Source organism: Eulemur rufifrons, chromosome 30 (assembly GCF_041146395.1).
Source record: "Eulemur rufifrons isolate Redbay chromosome 30, OSU_ERuf_1, whole genome shotgun sequence".
Taxonomy (NCBI): Eukaryota; Metazoa; Chordata; class Mammalia; order Primates; family Lemuridae; genus Eulemur; species Eulemur rufifrons.
Genome location: NC_091012.1, coordinates 133273986 through 133297827, shown reverse-complemented (window position 1 = coordinate 133297827; position 23842 = coordinate 133273986). Strand labels below are relative to the sequence as shown.

Here is a 23842-nt window from a genome sequence, read left to right as displayed (position 1 = left end):
ACTAATAGGCTGAGATAAAGCCATGAGGGTGGGGCCCTCATGATGGGATTAGTGCCCTTATAAGAAAAGACACCAGAGAGCTTGTTTACTTTCCTTCTCTCCCTACTCCATGTGAGCACATAGTGAGAAAGCGGCCAACTGCAAGCTAGGAAGAGGGCTCTCACCAGAACCCCATCATGCTGGCACCCTATCTCAGACTTTCAGCTTCCAGAACTGTGAAAAAATAATTTTCTGTTATTTAAGCCACACAATCTATGGTATTTTGTTAGGGCAGCCCAGGCTAACTAAGACACTAATTTAGAACATATTCAACTAATTTTGCTTACCAGGCTTTCCCAAGGCTGTCATCTAGCCACTGCTTTGCTTGTCAAAGCAGAAATTGAATCAAGGGATTATTGGACATAAGTAAGGACAGTCATCCTGGTGTCCTTAAAGTAGGAGAAGAACACTGCTTTGTTCTTCATATGTGTTTCTCTCCACACATACAGGCATACCTCATTTTATTATGCTTCATTTTTTCACATTGTACAGATATTGCATTTTCTACAAATTAAAGGTTTGTGGCAGTGCTATATCCAGCAAGTCTATTTTTCCAACAGCATGTGCTCACTTCATATATCTGTGTCACATTTTGGTAATTCTTACAATATTTCAAACTTTTTCATTATTATATCTCTTATGATGATTTGTGGTCAATAACCTTTGATTTTATTGTTATAATTATTGTTGGGTGCCACAAACAGTGCCCATATAAGACAGTGAACTTAATCAATCAATGTTTGTGTGTGTTCCAATTGTTCCACCGACCAGTTGTTCCCATCTCTCTCCCTCGCCTTGGGCCTCTCTATTCCCAGAGACAACAATATTGAAATTAGACCAATTAATACCTCTACAATGGCCTCTATGTGTTCAAATGAAAGGAAGAGTTGCATGTCTCTCAGTTAAAATCAAAAGCTAGAAATGATTAAACTTAACGAAGAAGGCATCTCAAAAGCCAAGATAGGCTGAAAGCTAGGTCTCTTGCACCAGACAGCCAAGTTGTGAATGCAAAGGAAAAGCTCTTGAAGGAAACTTGCTTCAAGTGAACACATGAATGATAAGAAAGTGAAACAGCCTTGAGTGAAGAAAGTTTGAGTGGTCTATATAGAAGACCAAACCAGCCACAACATTCTCTTAAACCAAAGCCTAATCCAAAGCAAGTCCCTAACTGTATTCTATTCTGTTCTATTCTATTTGACTGAGAGAGGTGAGGAAGCTACAGAAGAAAAGTTGGGAACTAGCAGAGATTGGTTCATGAGGTTTAAGGAAACAAGCCATCTCTGTAACATAAAAGTGCAAGGTGAAGGAGGAAGTATTGATGTAGAAGCTAAAAGTTACCCAGAAGATCTAGGAGGTGGCTATACTAAACAATAGATTTTCAATGTAGATGAAACAGCTTTATATGGGAAGAAGATGCTATCTAGGACTTTCATAGCTAGAGAGGAGAAGTCAATGCCTGGCTTCAAAGCTTCCAAGGACACGCTAACTCTCTTGTTAGGGGCTAATGCATCTGGTGACTTTAAGTTGAAGTCAGTGCTCATTTATCATTCCAAAAATCCTAGAGCCCTTAATAATTATGTTAAATCTACTCTGATGTGCTCTATAAATGGAAAAACAAAGCCTAGATGATAGCATGTCTATTTACAGCATGGTTTACTGAGTATTTTAAGCCCATTGTTGAGACTTACTGCTCAGAAAAAAGATAACTTTTGAAATATTACTGCTCATTGACAATGCACCTGGTCACCCAAGACCTCTGATGAATGTGTACAAGGATATTAATGTTATTTTCATGCCTGCTTACACAATATCCATTCTGCATCCCATGGATCAGGGAATAATTTTGACTTTCAAGTCTTATTATTTAAGAAATACATTTTGTAAGGCTGTAGCTGTCATAGACAGTGATTCCTCTGATGGATCTGGGCAAAGTAAATTGAAATTTTTCTGGAAAGGATTTACCATTGTAGATTCCATTAAGAACATTGTGGTTCATGGGGGGAGGTCAAAATTTCAACGCTAACAGGAGTTTGGAAAAAAAATGATTCCAACCCTCATGGATGACTTTGAGGGGGTCAAGACTTCAGTGGAGGAAGTAACTGCAGATGTGGTGGGAATAGCAGGAGAACTAGAATTAGAAGTGGAGCCTGAAGATGTGACTGAATTGCTGCAATCTCATGACAAAATTTGAAAGGATGCGGAGTTGCTTTCTATGGATGAGTGAAGAGAGTAGTTTTATTTTTAATTTTATTTCTTTATTTTTTCCCATTTATTTTTTATTTGTATATATTCATAAGGAAAAAGTGCAATTGTGCTACATTGATATATTGCACTGTGGTGAAGTCAGGGCAAAAGTATTTTCTTGAGATGGAATCTACTCCTGGTAAAGATGCTGTGAAAAGGGATTTAGAATATTGTATAAACTTAGCTGATAAGGCAGCGGCAGGGTTTGAGAGGACTGACTCTGATTTTGAAAGAAAGTCTACTGGGAGTAAAATGCTATCAAACAGCATCACATGCTACGAGAAATCTTTTGTGAAAGGAAGAGTCAATAAGCATGGAAAACTTCATTTTTCTTATTTTAAGAAATTGCCACAGCCACCCCAAACCTTAAGCAACCACCACTCTGATTCCTCAGCAGCCATCAACATCAAGACAAGACCCTCTACCAAGACCCTTACCAGAAAATAGATTATGACTCGCTGGAGGCTCAGATGATTGTTAGCATTTTTTATTAATAAGGTATTTTATTTTATTTTTTAAGGTATTTTAAAATTAAGATATGTACATTGCTTTCTAGACAGAATGTTACTACATTATGCTATTTTTAGAAATACTGCTATGTCTAAAATTTTTAGACACTATGTCTATTTTATAGACAATTCTATTGCATATTGCTATTGCATACTTAATAGACTATAGAATAGTGTAAACATAACTTTTATATGTACTGGGAAACCAAAAAATTTGTGACTGACTTTATCATAATATTCACTTTATTGCATTGGTCTGAACCAAACCTATCTCCAAGGTATGCCTGTATTTAGCATGTGGGTATGTTTTTTATCTCTAATGCATTCTTATTCTTTGAAATCAGCATCCATCTCTGGTGAACTTACATTTAGACTCAGTGCCGTAAGCATGATGGGTACTGAAATATTTTGGGTTGAAGGACATGGTGCCCTGAATTTTCAGAGTACAGTATTACAAAATGGAGGAAAGTGAGAGAGCTGTTTCGATAGAAACAAATAAGCCAATTGTGATATCTACACTGAGCAGGGACTACCCGCACATAAGGAATTCTCCAAAGATGGAAGTAAGTGCTTCCATGGATAAATTCCAAAATCTTGAAGCTTCATTCCATAAATAAGGAGAAGCTGGGTAAAAACAAACCAGGTGAGATGGAGCCAAACTAGGTTGTGCAGAGCATCTATGGAGCACAGAGCTTGGTGTCTGCCATGCTGCCATGCAATTTGCGACACACTGGTTCTCTATTACCCTTGCAGTGGGTTCCTGTTCTCCCTCCTATACTCTGGGCAAGGACACCTGAAACAGGCCTCACTTCATTTTTGTTCAGCCACTCTTGATTTACTTTCTGGTGTAGACCTCAAAAGGTGATGGCCAGATTAAATTTCCTACGTGAAATCTTTGTTATTCTTGATGAAAATAATCCAAACTGAGGGTTTCCTGCTCAAACTCTCCACCTGACTCTTCAAAGGCCACTGTACCCAGCGGAATTTGAAGTTGGCTTCTGCAGCTGCACTTTTGGATTTGTTCCATTCCCCAAATTGGTCCAGAAGGAGGTTTCTATAGCTTGGTACTTATCCTCAGCTCTTAGAATATTTTCTTAATTGCTTCTCTCCACATCCTCCCAGTACTTATGAGCTTTGTTTACACTGGGCTCAGTTGCTTGCATTTATACATTGTTGTTTATAAATTTTTTCCCGAGTATAATGGACCCTAATTATTAAATATGGTGACTATACCATGGGTCCGTCCATATGTGTTATAGTGTGGCTCTCTGCATACTAATTTCATAACTATACAAAGGCTTTGTCTTCTAACCCATATCATGTATACTCTGTAATCTCTGTACTCAAAGTGTGATCCACAGACTAGCAGCATTGGCCTCACCTGAGGGCTTATTAGAAATGCAGGATCTCAGGCCCTGCCCCAGACCTACTGCATCACAATCTGCAATATAACAAGATCCTCATGGTGATTTATGTGCATATTAAAATTTGACACACACTTGGCCAAAGAAGTGGTTTTTCAAGCTGGTTGTACATTAGTCACATGGAGAACTTAAAAAAGTACCAAAGTTGGGTCTCACTCCTAGAGATTCTAACTTAATTGGTTTGAGGCAGGGCCCTAATAATATAGGTGTTATTTTTAAGTTCCACATTTGTTAAGTTTCATGTTTATGTCATTTCACAGCTGAGACACAGTTCTCTAGAATAAGCAATATTAGGTGAAAATTGTATCCTTTTAGCTGCCCATGTTGTGTATTCTATGTTAGATGCAAAGATCCTTGAGGGCCTATTCCACATCTTCTACTTTTTGTGCATCCTCCAAAATGTCCTTGGTACCATGTTTTGTGCATAGTTGTTGTTCAATGACATGTTGATGTTTGATGAGGTACTAAAGCAGGTGAGAGGTGACTAGCATTTGTGTCCTGGCTCGGTAAGCCATGACCTATTTAATATTGGGAAGGCCACTGAACTTCTCGGGAACTCAATGTTTTGGTCAGTCAAATGTGAACAACTTCCTATTCTAGTAGTGTTCCAGGAACTTAGGAGACAGTGGTAAATAACCAAGAGACAGAAAAAGCCCTTGTCCTCATAGAACTTATAATGGGAGATATGAATAACAAACAAGCAAATAAACAAAAATATAAAGCAGAATAGAGGCATAGGTAGTAATAAGTTCTAAGAAGAAAAATAAAGCAAAGTGTTAGAGAGTGGTAGATTGTTAGGTGGGAGTGGGGAGAGTTTATTCAGCTGGGTGAGCAGAGGAGACCTCTCTGAGTAGGGGACAATTAAGACTCGAATGATTATGAGGCAAGCCAGTCAAAGATCTGGGGGTGGGGAGGATCATTCTAAGCAGAGAGCCTTCAAGAATAAAGGCCCTGAGGCAGAAACAAGGTAGATATGGTCAAGGGATAGGCAGAGGGCAAGGATGGGTGTAAGAGCATTCTTTGTAGATGTCTCTAGTCCATGACTTAAAGGATCTGGTAGATTTATTTATGTCTTGAAACTATCAAAGCTTTAGAGCATTTATGGGAAACATAATTTACCTGCAGGCAAAAATATCCAATATTTGGGGCAGCAGAAAAGCAACAGAAACCCAGAGTATTGTCATCATTGGCTCAACTTCTCCACTTCTCAATATAGTAATATTTTACTTTGGGATTTGCAGGATTGTGATCCCAAACACATGTGAAGATATTTACTGCTCCAGGTGGCCCCTTGAGTTTAGCGATAAAAAGGTCCATTTAGGCATTCTCCTGCTTCTGTCTCTTCGCCTTTGATTTATCTCTGTCTCAAGAAAGCTCTATGAACTGCTCAGAAAACCAGAATCAAAAGAAAGAACCAGCCCTCTGGGCCTGGTGTCCTGGGTGTTGGGGCATGGTTCTGATACTAAGCTGTGACTCTGGGTCCAGCTAAGAAGCTGAACAATATTAACTTTGTTGCTGTCTTGCTTCTTGAGCCATGTTTTCTCAGATATCATGGTTTTATTTCAGTTTAGCTGCCAAAGTCTACCTAGAGTTCATAGATTTATGTCCCAATTATAGAAGTCTTAACTGCAAAATCTTGAAGTTAGAGTATCAGCCCCAAAAGGAACAATGCTTGATGATGATCATTGGTGATGATGATGATGAGGAGGAGGAGGAGAAGTAATGTATCCATTATGAGTCTCCTCTTTTTCATATGTCAGTTGGCTCCAGCAGTACAGAATATATATTCATAATATAAGAACATTGACTAACACAAAATAAACTTAATTCCATTTCTTCTCTCTTGTAAGTGCCTTATATGTGTTATCAAGTTTGATCCCTCTTATACATTAGTTACTGTCATCTTCATTACCAGGAAATTGAGTCACATAGAGATTGGAAAACTTGTCCAAAGTCATACAAGAAGCAACTGAACCATGCCTCAAACCCCAGTATTTCTAGTTCCAAAGCCTGAGCTTTGTTTCTTACCTGCCTGACATAGACCTACTTATCTTACAAAATTCAGGTCAAGAATCTACTCTCTATGAAGTATTCTCTTATCTTCCCCTCATCAGGTATAAACACTATAATAAAGACTACATTATTACCACTTTCAGTTCTTATTCTGTGTCAAACCCTGTGCTTAGTGCTGTACTTATGTAACCCTTATAAAGTTAGGCTGCCTCCTGGCCAGGCAATAAAATGGTTTTATTCAAAGTCCTACACTGTAAAATTAAATTGTTTTAATCCTTATTGAATTCTCTCTAAAAACTCCAGAAGGATAATTGTATCCATAACACAGAACAACACTTCTTAGAATCCTTCTCTCCTTCCTCATTCTTCCATGCACCCTCCCACATCTTTGCAGCCTAAAAATTGATTTTTGGTGAATTGGCCCGTTTCTAGTTAACTGTTAGAGGTGCTATGAAGGTCTTCTAAAGCAGGAGTCAGCAAATTTTCTGTAAAGGGCCACACAGTAAAAGTGTGGCTACAAAGCAATGCATGAGAGCTGCATCCAATCCTACTTCTAAAAATCTCTCCTCAAAACTCATTCTAGGCTCAATTTTCTCCTCTGTCTCTCCTTCTTTACTTCCCTCCCTACTTCTTTCCAAATCCAGTTTTTTCTCTCTAGAGTAGCTTTGTATCCTTTCCAGTGTAAATCAATCTACCATGTTTAAAGCTCCTTTCACATTGGCAGTTCTACATAGCCAATAGGATGAAAGCTGAACCAATTGACTTCATCAGTCAGTCCTAGCAACAAAGGAACATTCTTCTTTGAAGAAAAGGAGAAAAGAAGACAATGGACATCCATATGTTTATATTTTGCCCTTGTCATATACATATTCTTGATTTATCATCACCACAATGAGCTGGGTTTAAAATTTTGCCATTTTAAGATGCAAAATTGAGGATCAGAAAGGGTTAATTCTTTTATCTAATGGGCTAGAGTAAATGAATACAGATCCAGAATTTGAATGCAGTCTGAGGGGATAAAAGTCCTTGAATTTAGCCAGACCAGTCCTTGAGTGTGTTGCCTAATCCCTTTACCCTCTCTTAAAGTGCTCCAGTGTCCTCTACAGCAGGGGTCAGCAAGCTATGGTACATGGGCCAAATTCGGCCCACTATCTGTTTTTGCAGGTAAAGTTTTATTGGAATATAGTCACACTCATTTATTTACATACGTCTATGGCTGCTTTTGCACTACAAAGACACAGTTGAGGAGTTATGACAGAGACTGTCTGGCCTGCAAAACCTTTACTGTGTGGCCCTTTACAGAAAATTTGCTGACTCCTGCTTTAGAAGACCTTCATAGCACCTCTAACAGTTAACCAAAAACAGACCAGTTCACCAAAAATCAATTTTCAGATTATTTACAGTATTTACTATACCATATTTACCAATCTATCAAAAATATATTTTCTTTAGCTACTTATATGATTTAAAGTAATTCATGTTGGATTAGATAGTTTAACAGCATTTGAATCTTTCTACAGAGGTTTTATTCCTTGATTTTAATATTGTGTTCCTAGTTAATATGTCAATGGTGTTCAATTTTCCATTGCCCTTGCTTCCTGGTAGTTAGGTGGAAGGTTCTGGGATAGAGAAAAGGACACTTGACCCTGGGGGAAGGCAGAGAAGAGAGTCAGCTTAGCGCACAACCTGGACTGCCATCAAGAGGAGTGAGCCTAGGTGAAAGAAGGAGAGAGACCAAGGGCAGGGAGATAGGAGACGCTGAGGCTGGGGGAAAGTATGGCAGCCTAGAACTCTAAATTCCTAGCTCATCACAGCCTTAACTAGTCCTACCATCGAATCCAATACTAATTGCTGTCAACTACAAATAGTTTTAAATAATTAGGTAATTTGACAAATTTTTAAAATATGGCAAACTGATCACTCCATGAATTTATTTGTTGCCAATTGGATTCTAGCAAATCTTTTTAGTAAATAAATTCATCAAGAAATGTTTATAGAGTATCTACTATGTGCCATGTACTATTGGGATTTATCAGTAATAAAAATAAAGACCCCTGTACCCTTTTTTATTTCAAAATATTAAGGGGGTACAAATGTTTTTCTTACATGGATACCTTGTATAAGGCTTAAGTTGGGGATTTTAGTGTGCTCTTCACAAAAATAGTGTTCATTGTACCCAAAAGTAAGTTTTTAGCCCTCTCACCCTCCCCCGTTCTTGGTTTCCAAAGTCCACTTACATCTCATTGTGTCCATGTGTGCCCATCACATACTTCCCAATTATTAAAGAGTACATGTGGTGTTTTTTTTTTTCCATTCCTGAGATACTTCATTTAGGATAATTGTCTCCTGTTCGGTGATTATGAGCCTGAGTAGGCTTTAGAGTTGCTACACTCAGATCTGTAGGCAGCAGCATTTTTCAGCCTGCACCAGCTTGAGCCCAGCCCCACCCATGCCTGTGGGTGGTGGTGATTGTCTGCCTGAACTAGCTTGGGAGCTGCTCCTCTCAGATCTGGGTGGCAGTGTTTGCTGCCCCACGTGGCTTGAATGTAGCCATGCCCATTCCTATGGGCGGTGCTGACTGTCAGCCCACTCAGCTTGAGAGCTGCCCTGTTTGGATCCTCTGGATGCAGCATTTGTTGACTGGGCACCAACTTAAGCCCAGCCCCACCCACATCAACAGGCAGCAGTGACTGTTGGACTGCTCAGGTACCCCAGCTATAATGGGAGCAAGTGGCATTTGCCCACAGAATTCTAAATAGTGTCCAGCCTCCCCACTCCCATCCCCACCTTCTGACTGGCAAGAGTGATGGGGAGGCAGCAGCAATAGATCTGACCTCTGGGTAGAGGCAGCGCTCTGATTCTAGGGTTTTAAAATGGAGCCAGCCTCAGCGCCCATGGTTCACAAGCCAGTGGTTCACCATTGTGCCCTCTCTCCAGGGCTGTGCCTCTGCACAGTCTCCAGATAGCTCCCTTTGTCAGTCCCGTAGCCTTCTGCAGTGGGGGGGTCCCTCCTTCAGGTCAGATAGTAATGATCGTGGGGGAGTGTGGAGCCCCATGATTCTCCCCTTTATGCCTTCCCTACATGTGCTCTCATCTTCCCTGTGTACCTCCAAACCACAAAGCAGATTGCCTCTCTTCCTTCTCCTTCACTTTGGGTGCCTCCTGTCACGTCTCTTTTGATTCACAATGCTCTGTCTTAGATGATTGACCTGAAGGTGGCTATCCACTCACCACCTTCAGTCCTCTCTGTGAGAGTGACTGTACAGGCTGCTTCTAGTCAGCCATCTTCCCCTGTACTCTTGTAGGTTAGATTCTAGCAGGGGGAGACGGATAATAAGCAATGTATATAATAAATAAGCAAATGATATGGTACCTTAGAAGAAGACAAGTGCGGGGGGTGGGGTGGGAAATAGTTAATAGGGTAACTGAGATTAAAAATACAAATGGAGGAATACAATTTTCAAAAGTGTGGCCAGGATAGGCCTCACTGAGAAGATACTATTTGAGCAAAACTTGATGGAGTGAGGAGAAAGACATATAGATATCTGGAAAAGAACACTCTAGGCAGAGGGAACAGTCAGTGTAAGACTTTAAGGTGAAAGCAACAAAGATGTCAACGTGCCTGAAGTAGAGAGTGAAGAGGAAATTAGTAGATGAGGGCAAAGTAGTTATGTTGGATGGATCACATAGGTACCCGTTAACCATTGGATTCTAGCTTATATACTAAGGGAAATGTGGGCCATGGAAGGTTTTAAACTGAGAAGCTACATGATATGTCTTATGTTTTTAAAAGGTTACTACAGCTGCTTTGTTGACGATAGACTCTGGGAGAGGAAGAAAGAGAGCAGGGATACCAGTTAGGAGGCTACTGACGTTATCCATATGAGAGATGATGGAGACGGACCAGCGAATGGCATTGGAGAGATGAGAAAGGATCAGATTTTGCTGCATGTATATTGAAGTAGAGCCAATAGGACTTCCTGGTAGATTGGATATGGGATTTAAGTGAAAGAAAGTCAGTATCCTTTTGTGTAGCAACTGGAATGATACAGTCACCAGCCAACATGATCATGGGAAAGATTAAAAGTAAAACAGGTTAATATAGATGTCTATGAGACAACAAAGTAGAGTCATTGAGTAGGTATTGGATATATGAGTATGGAGTTAATAGAAGGTTTTGGCTAGAGATATAAATTTCACTGATTGAAATACAGCTCCTGGCATTTCTTTGTTCCCTTTACTAGACTGTAAATTCTTTGATGGCAAGACCCTGTCTCATTCATCTTTTTATGTCTAGCCCTTAACATGATGCCAGGAACACAATGGATAATACTGTATTTTACTGATGTTCAGAGATGCTACATGAATGAATGAATGAATGAACAGAAACATATTTTCATGAGGCCTATTTATGTGCTTTGATAAAGGAACATTTTCCTCCTGTGGAAAGGGAAAAAAATCAGATTTTTCCATTTACCTTTACTGGTATTTAGGAACCTTACATTTTCAAGCAGCTATCATGGTAAAGGATCAAATATGGCCTTTGAACTTGGCAGTGTGCTGTCTTTTCCATCATTTTAGTTGTATGAAGAGATAATAAATACATTGACAGTCCTAGTTATTCTTTTTATTCTTGCTTTAAGAGAATGACTGCTACTGATCAAAGAAGAGTTGTCAATTTCTAGACAAGCTGGATGATCAGGGAAACTGAATTCTAAAGAAAAAGGACAGAAATATTCATCCATCTGAGAAAAAATCAATAGCTGACAAACTAAGCCTAGAGAAAAATAATAAATTCTAGGAAGTAGATAACTTTATTAAAACTTAATTTAAAAGTAAAAAAGATTTGTCAATATTATCCACAGTCTAAGAATTAAGTATATTTTCACAGCTTAATAATAATTTTTGAGGTTAATATCTTAAGCTTATGATTTATTAAAACTAGCAACTCTGTCCAAATAAAGGTAATACTAATATAAATATTTTATTACTTTTAATTTCCAGATCATATTTAATAAAGAGAGTGAAATAGTTACATGGATAGAACTGAAGGGCTACGATACCTGAGATTTATCATTTTCCTGAATATTACCCAGTTTGTTACTATAATTCCTTCTGTTGACTTGTGATAAATGAGGATGAGTTATACATTCTAAGGTCTCTGTTTCTTTAGAAGTCATAAAGCAGAACAAAACATGCACACTCATGCACACACGTATACACCCATATACACACAAAGACCTATTAATGAAAATTCATGATCAACAGGCAATTTTATTTTAAAGAGCAGATATAACTTGATTTCAGAGCTCCAGAAAGCTTGGCTCATATTTTTTCACATGAACTTCAGGTTATATATTATTGCACAGAAAGATGCACAATACAATTTACTTAAGCTAACTTATTTTTAAAACTGTATTTCAGATGTGAATGATGATAGGAAACAAAAAAATTATCCTGGTAAGAATTCCAGGCCCCAAACAAAATTTGTAGGAATGTTTGGGCTTTAGAGGTTTAGGTACACACAATTTAAAAAAAAAATTTATTTATATCTGCATGCAAATGTTTATAGCAGCACAATCCACAGTTGCAAAGATGTTAAAACAACCCAAGTGCCCATTGATCCATGAATGGATTAATAAAATGTGATATATGTATATCATGGAGTACTACTCAGCCATAAAAAAATGGTGAACTACCTCTTGTATTATCTTGGATGGAGCTGGAGCCTATTCTTCTAAGTGAAGTATCACAAGAATGGAAAAACAAACACCACATGTACTCACCATTAAATTGGTACTAATCGATCAAAACTTATGTGCACATATGGAAGTAACATTCATTGCGTGTTGGGCAGGTGGGATGGGGAAGGAGGGGATGGGTAAACTCACACTAATGGGTGTGGTGCCCTGTCTAGGGTATGGGCATGCTTGTAGCCCTGACTCAGGCGGTGAAAAGGCAATTTAGGTAACCGAAGCATTTGTACTCCCATAATATTCTGAAATTTAAAAAAAAAGGATAAGACAAAATCAATACATACCTCTCATTATCTTTTATTGTCAAATATCAGAGCATCAAAGATGATACTATAAGATTAGAAAATGAGCTGTATGAGATCAGGGACTTATGGATTTTTGTCTTTTATATTAACTAATATATCCAAAGAACCCAGAAAAATACCTGGAATGTGGTAGATATTCAGTAAATATTTGTCAAATGAATGAATCGCTCAATCTAAAGCAAAAACTCATTATAAATTCAATAAAAATTGAAGAATAAATGACTGTAGTTGAATTGTTCAGAATACCAAGTTTAGGCAGATTATTTAGATAAAAATAGATAAATTGGTAGAAGTTTAAAATAAGGAAATTATTATCAATTATATCTTTTCAAACACCTTGAATTCTGTTATGCCTATCTTTTTAATGGATTAAACTGGAACAACCTAAAATTGGCATTTTCATGTGTTTCTTTAGTGAATGCTGAATAAATATTGTGTAATGAATAAATTATCAATATAATTAAAAATGAAAAGATAAAAATTTTATTTAATTTTCTGAATAGGTAATACATTTACACCAATGCCAGTATAAGGTATTTTGAAAAGTCTTCCCTGACCACATATTTTACAGGCCCAGTTCCTAAGTCTGTATGTCTCTCAACAGGTAAACCTTTTATATATTTATCAGGAACACATTACAGTTACAAAGTTAACTTATAAAAGGATTAAAACTTATATGATATTGAAATTTCCCATGCCAGAACATGGAATGCCTTTTCATTTGTCCACATCATCTTTTGTGTTCTTATATATTTCCTGTTAACTTTATTCATAAATATTTTATTCTTTTTCTGTTGCTATTGTAAACAAGTTATTTTATTATATTTTATATGAATAAAAGTTATTAATTTCTATATATTAATTTTGTGTTTTACTACTTTACTGAATTCTCTTAATATTTGTAGATTTTTCAGTTGGTTCTCTTGAATTTTCTGGATAGATTGTCATATCATTCACAAGTAGTTATAATATTATCATATCTCTAATTTTTATATTTTTAATTAAGTTATTTTTGCCTAATTGCCTTAATGTACAGCTTGAATACAATGTTGCATGGTAATGGTAAGGTTTCAATACTAGTTGCAATCCTACAAGTATTTCCCCATTAAACATAGTATTGGGTTTTCCGTGTGTATACCCCAAATTAATATTACTGAATATTTTGATCAAGAATTTAGGTTGAATTTTACAAATATTAAATATCAGTAGATGATAATATGATTTTTGTATTAGATTCCAGGCCCAGATAGGTTCATAGAGGACTTCTAGTATAACTTGAAATAGCAGATGATTCTAATCCATTTTGTCTATTCCAGGACCTAGTGTGTGAAAGAAAAATTTCTAAATTATAAAGCAAACATAATAATGGTATGAAAATTCTGATAAAAGATTACACACACACACACACACACACACACACACGACAACTGCAGAAGAGTCTCACTTAAGAAAGTGGATGCAAAAATGCTATGTATAATAGCAACAATTCAGCAAGGCATCAAAAAAAATGTAATAAGTAATGACCAAGCAGGATTTATTCAAGAATACAATGACAATTTACTATAAGAAAATCCATTATTAAAATACTTCATTTTCTTATTTCAAAAAATAGGGGGTACAAGTGTTTTACATTACAGGGATGAGTTGTATCGTGCTGAAGTCAGGGCTTTCAGTGTACCAGAATAGGTACATTGTACCCAATAGATAGATTTATCCCTCACTCCCCTCCCAACTTCCCCCTGTTAGTTTTCAATGTCCATTAGTAGAGACTATTATCCTAAAATACTTTATATTAATTTATCTAAGGAGAAAAATCATATGGTTATATGCTTTAAAAGGTAGCCTTTGAAGAAATGTCTTTATTTCTTCTAAGGAAATGATCTACTTAAGATTTTTAAAAATCTCTTCTGGAGTCAGTTTCATTAAATTATATTTTTCTACAAAACTTTCCATTTCATCCAGGTTTTCAAATATATATGTATACGTTAAACAAAGTAGTCTTTTATGAGTCTTTCAATTTTTTCTTTCCATTATCGTTTCTTATTTTATATAGTTACATTTTCACTTTCTTTCTTGATTAGTCTAGCTAGCAGTTTATTTCTCAAGCTAGTGTTTCATTGTATTTTCCAACTGATATCTTTTTTTCTAACTCATTAATTCCTTTTATCTTTGCAAATTCCTCATTCTGCTTTCCTATACTCCATTTTGTTGTTTATTGATAAAAATATTAAACATAAATCTCATTCTGAGTACTGCTCCAGATATGTATTATAAATTGTGATATAAATTGTTTTATTAATTATTATAGACACTGTAATTTCACTTTATATTTCCTCTTTGATTAAAGGATTAAGAGAAATTCATGCTTTTCCAAGACAGCAAGAACTTTTTATTTCCTTGGGTTTTTTATTCTTGTTTAGTTTTAGGTTTGTTATATTATCATGAGAAAATGTTTGCTGTTTTATTTTCAGTCTTTGAAATTTATTGAGATTGTCTTTGCAGTCTACTACATGGTTGATTTTTGTGAATATTCTATGAGTATTTGCAAAGAGGGCACATTCTTTATTTACAGAGTTAAATACCAGTCACATCTTCCTCAATTATGTTATTTAGATATTCCATTTGCTCTCACTTTGAGTCTCAGCTTACTGGACATTTCCTCAGACATCTTCTCAAACCTTGCACATGTCAAAGCCATGTGGGCTTCTTTGCTCTGCTTTTCTAGCACCTGTACTTCCACTGTTGGATCCTCAGGACCTGACAGCTCTTGGAACATAGAAAAACCTTGGAATCATTTGTTCAATTCCTTTCCTTCTAGAAAAAAAGGCTGGAGAGAGGGGGAGAGAGAAAGAGAGAGAGAGAGACTGGGAAGGAAATATTAAGGATAGATTTCAGGTGTCCGACAAGTGGGCAATCTCCCAAACAAGTCCTATGATTCCCAGCCACACACTGGCAGCCTACCATGTTGGTACTCAGATGTGGGTCAGTGGCATACCATCAGCCCAAATGCAACAGGAAAAATAGCAAAGTAGTCAGTGTACATCACCAGCATTTCCCAATTCTGTACCCTGCCTCTAATGACACCACTAATCTTGTATTACTACTTTAGTTTCAATGTTGAGAACTCCTTCAGTCTTTTTTTCCCCTTTTACAATGAAAATTCCAGTCACTTAGGCCAGTCTCGGTTGAGTATTGGTTTTATTAAAGTAATTTGCAATGAGTTGTGACTGACTCTATCAACTTAATTTTTCAGGACATATGTTCATCCCCAAATGGGAGTCTGCTAATCTAAATAACTCTTCTGAATAGCCCCTCCACCTTCATGCCTAATGATGCTTTGGAAGTGCATGGAATCAGCATAGTTTATAGCAAGCAGCCATATATAATCTTGCTCCTTCCCTTTCCTTTCCTCACCTGAAAAATGAGAAAATTCCATTAGCTGACCTAGAGTTGCCTCAGTTCTGAAGTTCTATGATTACTATTCTAACATCTAGCCTTTGCAAATTATTCTAAATAACTCCAATCACCACTGGAGAATTAGTGAGGACAAACAAGGTGAATATTGACCTCATAATAAATCCTCAAATAGCAGGGGGTTGGGAGTGGGGAACATATAGTCAATTTTTGACCATCCACAGCACTGAGGCATGGTACAAATCATTTTAACAGTGAATAGCACAAAAATATGTTATCAATGATCAATGACAAACAAAAGAATGAGGAAGGGCTTAAGAGATCATCTGGTCCAAACTCTCTCCATAGGCATGAATCCTCTGAAAAGAGGTATTGTAGGATACATTCTGGTTAATCAAATATTGATTGTTAGATCCAAGACACTAGAAAAACTAATGCTGAAAGAATTAGAGTACAATAAAATATTCCAAGTGGTAAAACTAGAATGAATATGTGATGTCACAAGGGTTAAACCAAGAATCTAGTTCCAGTCCTGGCTTTGCTCTAGTTCTTTGACATTGGGATAATTTCTCAAGTTCTCTGACCTCAGTATCTGCACAATAATAGTATATAGAGATAGAATGAGTTATATATTAAAATTTTTGAAAGATCAATGTACCCTACATAACATACATAATACCAATTGTTCATGGTGACAAGGTGCTTCATAATGTTGGAGAAAATTGGACAAAATTACACAAACTTAGCATTTGCATAATGTTACTCATTAACGAAATGCCTTGAATATTACCACTGTGAGTCTTGGATAAAGCACAACAAAAGTTTATGGCAAAGATCAGATTCAATTATCAATTATAAAAGTATAAATAAATTTCTAAATGGCATTTGAGAGAATATATAGTAGATACCCAGTTTATCCAAAATTCCACAGGAATAATTTGGCTTAGTTTTTTTGAAAATTAATAGTTTGGGATTTAAAGGTAAAATTGAGCCGTTTCAGGCCAAAGGGTAATTTTAAAACAGGAATCATAGGAGGAAAATTAACCCTTCTCTGATGGCATTGATTTCAAGATACAGCAGTTTGCCCAAATTTCTTAAGTGTTTCCATCCAAGAAAAAAATCACATAGAGACTGACTCCCACATTTAATTTTAATGAATATCTTAAATTGGAAGAAACTATTTAATCTAATTTGGAGTACTTGAGGCATCAACTCTAATGGTAGGATAGAAGTATAAAAGGTTGATTCTACCATGATGATGAGAGTTAACATATTTGAGCACTACCTACTTGCTATTTCATGTGTATCTCAATACTAACAGCAAACCTATAAGGTGAGCTCCATTATTATCACCATTATTCAGCTGAGAAATCTGAAGCACAGAGTCATAAGGTATCTTGTCCAAACTGTACAGCTAGGAAGAGGCGAGGCAGGATTTAGACCCTCAAAGTCCAACACTGATACTTACTGGTTTATCAACCAGCACTGATAGAGTGCATAGCTATAATTCATTTTCTTGTCTTTCTTTATCACTATAAAATAGATTACTGAAGGGCAGGAACAAATTATTAATCATTTTTGTATAGCTCTCAGAATCTCACATGCTGGGAACAGTCTATAAAGATTTGTTGACTGCCTGATGAAAATATGCAATTCATTTTGGGACCCGATATCTGTGTATAAAACAGCAAAAAGAAACTGAGGGCTGGGTGTGGTGGCTCATGCCTATAATCCTAGCACTCTGGGAGGCCAAGGCGGGAGGATCGTTTGAGCTCAGGAGTTCGAGACCAGCCTGAGCAAGAGGGAGACCCTGTCTCTACTAAAAATAGAAAGAAATTAGCTGGACAACTAAAAATATACAGAAAAAAAATTAGCCGGGCATGGTGGAGCATGCCTGTAGTCCCAGCTACTCAGGAGGCTGAGGCAGAAGGATTGCTTGAGCCCAGGAGTTTGAGGTTGCTATGAGCTAGGCTGACACCACAGCACTCTAGCCTGGGCAACAGAGTGAGACTCTGTCTCAAAAAAAAAAAAAAAAAGAAATTGAGATGAGGATTTATTTATTTAAGTGATTCCATAATAACCCTTATAATGGTATGCTTGGAAGTATGAATTACCCAGTTTTACTTCTTATGTGGACAAAAATGTAGAGAAAATTTATTGATTCAGATTATATTAGGTAATGGTTAGCTTAAATTATAATATATGATTAGAGCAGGAATTCATAAAAATTTTTTCTATAAAGGGCTAGATAGTAAATATTTTAGGCTTTCTGGGCTATAAGTTGTCTGTTGCAACTATTCAATTCTACCATTGTAAATAGAGAATAGAGAGGCATAAAGAATGTATAAATGAATGGTTATAGCTGTGTTCTGATTAAACTGTATTTACAATAAGGGGCAGGACAGATTTAACCAATGGGTAGTAGTTTGCCAACCTGTGGACATGAGCATAGGTAAATTGATTTTAAGTAGCTATCTTATAGATGTTCAAGCAAGGAGCCTACTTGAATGAATGATTAAAAATGATTGTTGAATGATTCTTTATTTGTTATACTGATTAATTATCCTCCCAGATACTATGGTTACTATTTTTTAACTAAACTTTCCTCTTTAAAAAGTATAAAAATAGAAGATAGGGGGCTAAGATGGCAGATGAGAAGCAGCCTGTATGTGCCACTCTCACAGAGATGATTGAAGGTGGTGAGTGGATATCTACCTTCAGATTGATCACGTAAGAGGGAGCATGCTGAATCAAAAGAGAGGTGACAAGAGGCACCCAAAGTGAAGGAGTAGGAAGTGAGGTGACCTGCTCTGCAGTTTTGGAGGTAAACAGAAAAGACAAGCACACATGTAGGGAAGGCCCAGAGTAGAGAATCCTGGGGTTCCACACTCTCCCCGTGATCATTGCTATCTGACTTGGGGGAGGGACCTTACATGGCAGAAGGCCACAGGATGGACATAAAGAGCTACTTGGAGACTGGGCAGAGGCACTAATAAAGACAGAAGGCACAGCAGTGACCCACTGGCTCATGAAATGTGGGTGCTGCAGCTGGCACCATTTTAAAACCCTAGACCCAGAGTGCTGCCTCTACCCAGGGGTTAGATCCATTGCTGCTGCTTCCCTATTACCCCTGCCAGTCCGGGGTTGGGGAGGGAACAAGGAGGCCAGGCACTCTTGCAAGTCTCATGGGCAGGACCCCTGTGCCCTCACAGCTGCTAGAGGAGCTGTGTGAACCAACAATTGCTGTTGCCTATTGATTTAGGTGGGGCTGCACTCAATATCATTCCCAGCCAACAAACACAGCCACTCAAGGATGTGAACTAGGCAGCTCTCAAGCCAGCTCAGGCTGACAATTGCTGTTGCTGACAGCACTAGGTGGGACATTCACTCACTCTGGAACATGGGGACTGCCAGTGAGACCACAGGGGAATGGTGAGGCAGGAGACACAGGAGAACAGTAGTGTTAAATGCTCACAGTACATCCACCCATCTCGGCTGGGTCAGTCCTCCAGAGTAGAACACAAGTGTGCCATTCAGGGACCTCTCCTTCTTTGCACTAAGTAGGAATATTCTCAGCTGAGAACAGGTGCACTACAAACTTATCTGTTTTGAGCTGAGAAAAGAGATTTCAGATGAGAAAGAACCAGAATAAAGTCTCTGACAACATGAAAAAATAAGCCATTTTGACACCCCAAAGGATCCCAATAGGTCTCCAGCAATGAACCCCAACTTACAGGAAATTGTCAAAATGTCAGAGATGGAATTTAGAATATGGATGGCAAATAAGATGAATGGGATTGAAGAGAAATTTGAAAATTAACACAAAGGAGCTAAAAAAATGTTTCATGAATGAAAAAAATGAAAACAATCACTAAAGTGATAGACATCACAAGAAAAGATAACGGAAATTAAAGAAATGAAAGAATAATTCAGGGAATTTCAAAATACAGTAGAAAGCCTCAAAACAGGCTAGACCAAGCAGAAAAAAGAATTTCAGAGCTTGAAGACAAGGCTTTGCAACCAATTTAGTCAGTCAAAGATGTAGAAAAAAGAATAAAGAAGAATGAACAATCACTCAGAGAAGTATGGGACACTCACAACCTCCCAAGCCTGAATCAGGAAGTAATAAAAATCCTGACCAGACCAATAACAAGCAATGAGATTGAAGCAATAATAATAATAAAAAACCTCCCAACAGAAAAAAGACCCAGATCAGAAGGATTCATAGCCAAGTTCTACCAGTCCTACAAAAAAGAACTGGTACCTATCTTACAGAAATTATTCCATAACATCAGGAAGAATGGTATCTTTCCTAACTCATTCTATGGAGCCAGTATCACCTTGACACCAAAGCCAGGAAAGGATACAACAAAAAAAGAAAACTGCAGACCAGTATCCCTTATGAGCATAGATGTAAAAATCCTCAGCAAAGTACTAGCAAGCCAAAGTCAACACATCAAAAATATAATTTGCTATGATCAAATGGGCACCTGCACTCAAATGTTTATTGCAGCACAACTCACAATTGCTAAGATGTGGAATCAACCTAAGTGTCCATCAATTCATGAGTGGATTTAAAAAGTGTGATATATATGCACACACACACACACACACACACACACACCATGGAGTACTACTCAGCTATAGAAAGGAATGAAATATTGTCTTTTGCAGCGACTTGGATGGAATTGGAGACCATTATCCTAAGTGAAGTATCTCAGGAACGGAAAAAAAAACACCACATGTACTCTCTAATAATTGGGAGCTAAGTGATGAGCACACATGGACACAAAGAGATGTAAATGACATTGGAAACCAAGAAGGGGGGGCGGGAGAGGGTGAGGGGTAAAAACTTACCTATTGGGTAAACACTATTCTGGTGACAGTCACACTAAACCCCTGACTTAAACCTTATATAAGATATCTATGTAAAAAAAAAAAATTTGTACTCCCTTAATATTTTGAAATTAAAAAAAAATCAATAAAAAGTACCAAAAAACATAAATCTTACCAAATTCTGGATTCATGAAGCCTAAAGTAAGCAACTTATCTCTCTCCCTCTCCTCTCTCTCTCTCTCTCCCTCCCTCTCTTCCCCCAATACCTAAAGATACTACCATATATTAGTTAACTATTGCTGCATAACAAATTAGCCCCAGAATTTAGTGATTTAAAAAACACCATTTTTATCTCACAGTTTCTGTGAGTCCAGGCACAATTCAGCTGGGACCTCTGTTTCAGGATCTCTTACAAGGCTGAAATCAAGGTATTAGCTGGGACTGCAGTCTCACATGAAGGCTCAACTAGAGAAGGATCCACATTCAAAGCTCACTCATGTGGTTGTTGGCAGGATTCAGTTTCTCCTGGGCTTTTGGACTGAGGCCCAAATTCCTCATTGACTGTCGGCTGAATGCCACTCTCAGTTCCTTGCCATGTAGCCCTTTCCACTAAGGCAAGCACATGAGAAGAACCAGCAAGAGAATGCCAGCAAGAAAGAAAGCGCAAGCAAGAAGAAAGTCAGTCTTTCATAATCATGAAGTAACAGGCCATCAATTTTGCCATGTTGTATTTGTTGGAAGCAAGTCACTAGCCCAGCCCATAGTCAAGGGGAGCAGATTATCCAAGGACTTGAATACTAGGAGGCAGGAATCTTTGGGTCCCATTTTAGAAGGCTGCTTTCCACACACTATTAAAAATAATTCTGCATTGTTTTTTTAGTGTAATGTTAAAATTTTTAATTGATGTCCTATCAACAGGAGTAATTGGCACTTTCATAACATCTACAGCCTTATAGGCTCAAAATATAACCATGACCCAGTCTTCCTAAGGAGCTTCATACTTAGCATGGGACAGATTACTTATATGATATTCTGCAAATAAGGTGCTCTCTATTTCCCTGACCCCATGGAAATGCTGAATAATTCTTGCATAGTATTAGATAGGAAATAATATCAATAGTTTCTGTTAGAGTTGCACAATTCTAATTTCATAAATTTAAAACTAGCTGTGCAGAGCAAAAAGAGAAGTGATGAGTATTACATTATATGAGTAATATAGATCTTAAGTTGACTTGGTACTTCCTTCCTCAGACTGGTTTTTGAACCAAGACAATACTCCATTCTTATTGGTGATACAAACCAGCCAGATGCAGTGCTTTTGTCAACAAGAAAAGAATTTTCAGGAGAATGTGTGGTTTCTTTGCCATCCTGGTTCTAAATGGCACATGATGTGGCAGGCATCATTTTTGTGTCAGGCTTTCCTGATCTAACTTGAGGTTTGGGTTATATGTTTTAGTAAACTGCAGACCCTATAACAAATATTTGGGTGCAGATATTTATTTGAGAGGTGGTCACAAGAAGGACAAGAGAGAATGTGGAGTGTAAACAGGGACAGAAGAAAGAGCAAACATAAGTGTATTGTTTAAGTTGGTTGCCATGGAGGACAACTAGTGTTCAATCCTGCTGAGCATCCTCTAAAAACTGTGTATAATTCTCTTCAGACTTGCCCCACCAAGTAACATGAAATCTGGGGTCTTTATCCACTAACTCCTTGTCTTCCATGGCTGAAGGCTGCCCCTCATGACTGTTCTAGGCTTCCTCACATGCATATCGAGAAAGTTACTAAAGTGCCAGAGAAATCTCTTAGACAGAAAAACAGATTCAGGGGCTTGAGATGAGCTGTTGACAGTTTATGTTAGAATTGTCTATTGAATCTGCAGGTAAACTCAGTGTATCTGCTACACACATAGTATTACACATGTAACTGTTTTTTCATCAATACTATTTGTTTCTAAGCAAGGAATTCACCATTTTAGTCTAGTCTTGCCTGGTACATAGAGGTGCTCAATGAATACACACTATCAGATGACACTGAAAGTGGTAAAAAGGCAGAGTAGAGGGCCTGAAGGCTGCTGCTGGAACTTACAGCTCTTATTACCCTGAAATTGGGACCTCATACTTCTATTTACTTGGTTTCCTCTCTCATCACTTTTTCATTCCCTTGAGTCACAGAATCTTAGAATAGAAGAACCCTTAGGAATGATCCGTCCAACCCTTTTATATCCCCAAGGAGGAACCTGAGGCCCAGAAAGGTGAAATGATGTGGCTAAGTTTGCAAAGGCTGCCAGTGTCAAAGCCAAGACTCACATCCCTGGCATTTTCTCACTGCTATGTGCATCACATCCCTGCTGCCTCCTTTTAGTTTATACAATCCTATAGAATTGATTTCCGCCAAGAAATTGAGATTGATCTAAACTCTCTGAAGCAGACATATGCAACTGATATAACAGAAACTGATGTGCTCAATGAGCCCAACCAAAATCTTTTCGCACTCACAATTTATCTTTTAAGCATTCTGTGCACTTCCATATTGAAAAATAATAATGCTGCCTGATGACATGGCCTTTTTTATTTCTTCAAAGAGCTCACACATCTATTTTTGTCATTTTATTTAAGAGGCTGTAGGATTTCTTTTTAATTACTAACAGACTCCTGCAGGCTAGTATCTATTGTAAATAAGTATCTAATTTTTAGTGGGGGATTTGTGCTTCTGGTTTTTGTGGTAAGGAGAAAGACATGGTAATTGACTTGCACCAAAATGCTGCTCAGCAACAGGAAATGGACACAGTAGAAACATGGTCTTTGATAATTTATACTTACAAAAAGTGAGATCAACAGCCCAGCCAGAGTCCTTTGTACCACATTAATTCCCTGCCTCTGATTGACCTGTAGCTTCTTTCCTTGTTTTCTCCTCCCTACACGGAACCTGAAACATGATGGGGGCCTGAAATTTTTCTATTTCAGTTTCACTTTGGATGATATGAAACAGTAGGTAGCTGATTAGTTTCAAGAGCTTTAGGTTAGAACACACTAGGCTTGAGTGCCCAGAATCCCATGCCAAGAAGGGAAGGTTTCTGTCAAGTTGGCTCCCATGGAGACATCCTCATGGACCTGTGGCCTCCACCGGGAGCTCACATTAAAGTACAGAGCTGATGCAAAACCAGGCCACAGGCCAAAGGATGAGTGGGAAAGCTTCTCAGCTACCACTGACTCTGCCATTCAATTAAAATTAATATTTCATGCCATACTCTCATCTGTGAAATATTCTTCAGCCCTCTACCAAAAGAATCCCTGTTCTCATC

At 37.7% G+C, this 23842-nt stretch overlaps 1 protein-coding gene across 3 annotated transcripts in view; it reads left to right on the top strand.

Annotated features, from left to right (window-relative positions):
- GLRA2 (glycine receptor alpha 2) overlaps positions 1–23842 on the top strand; it is a 189976-nt gene that overhangs the window by 108320 nt on the left and 57814 nt on the right. The gene's annotated exons all lie outside the window — the stretch shown is intronic.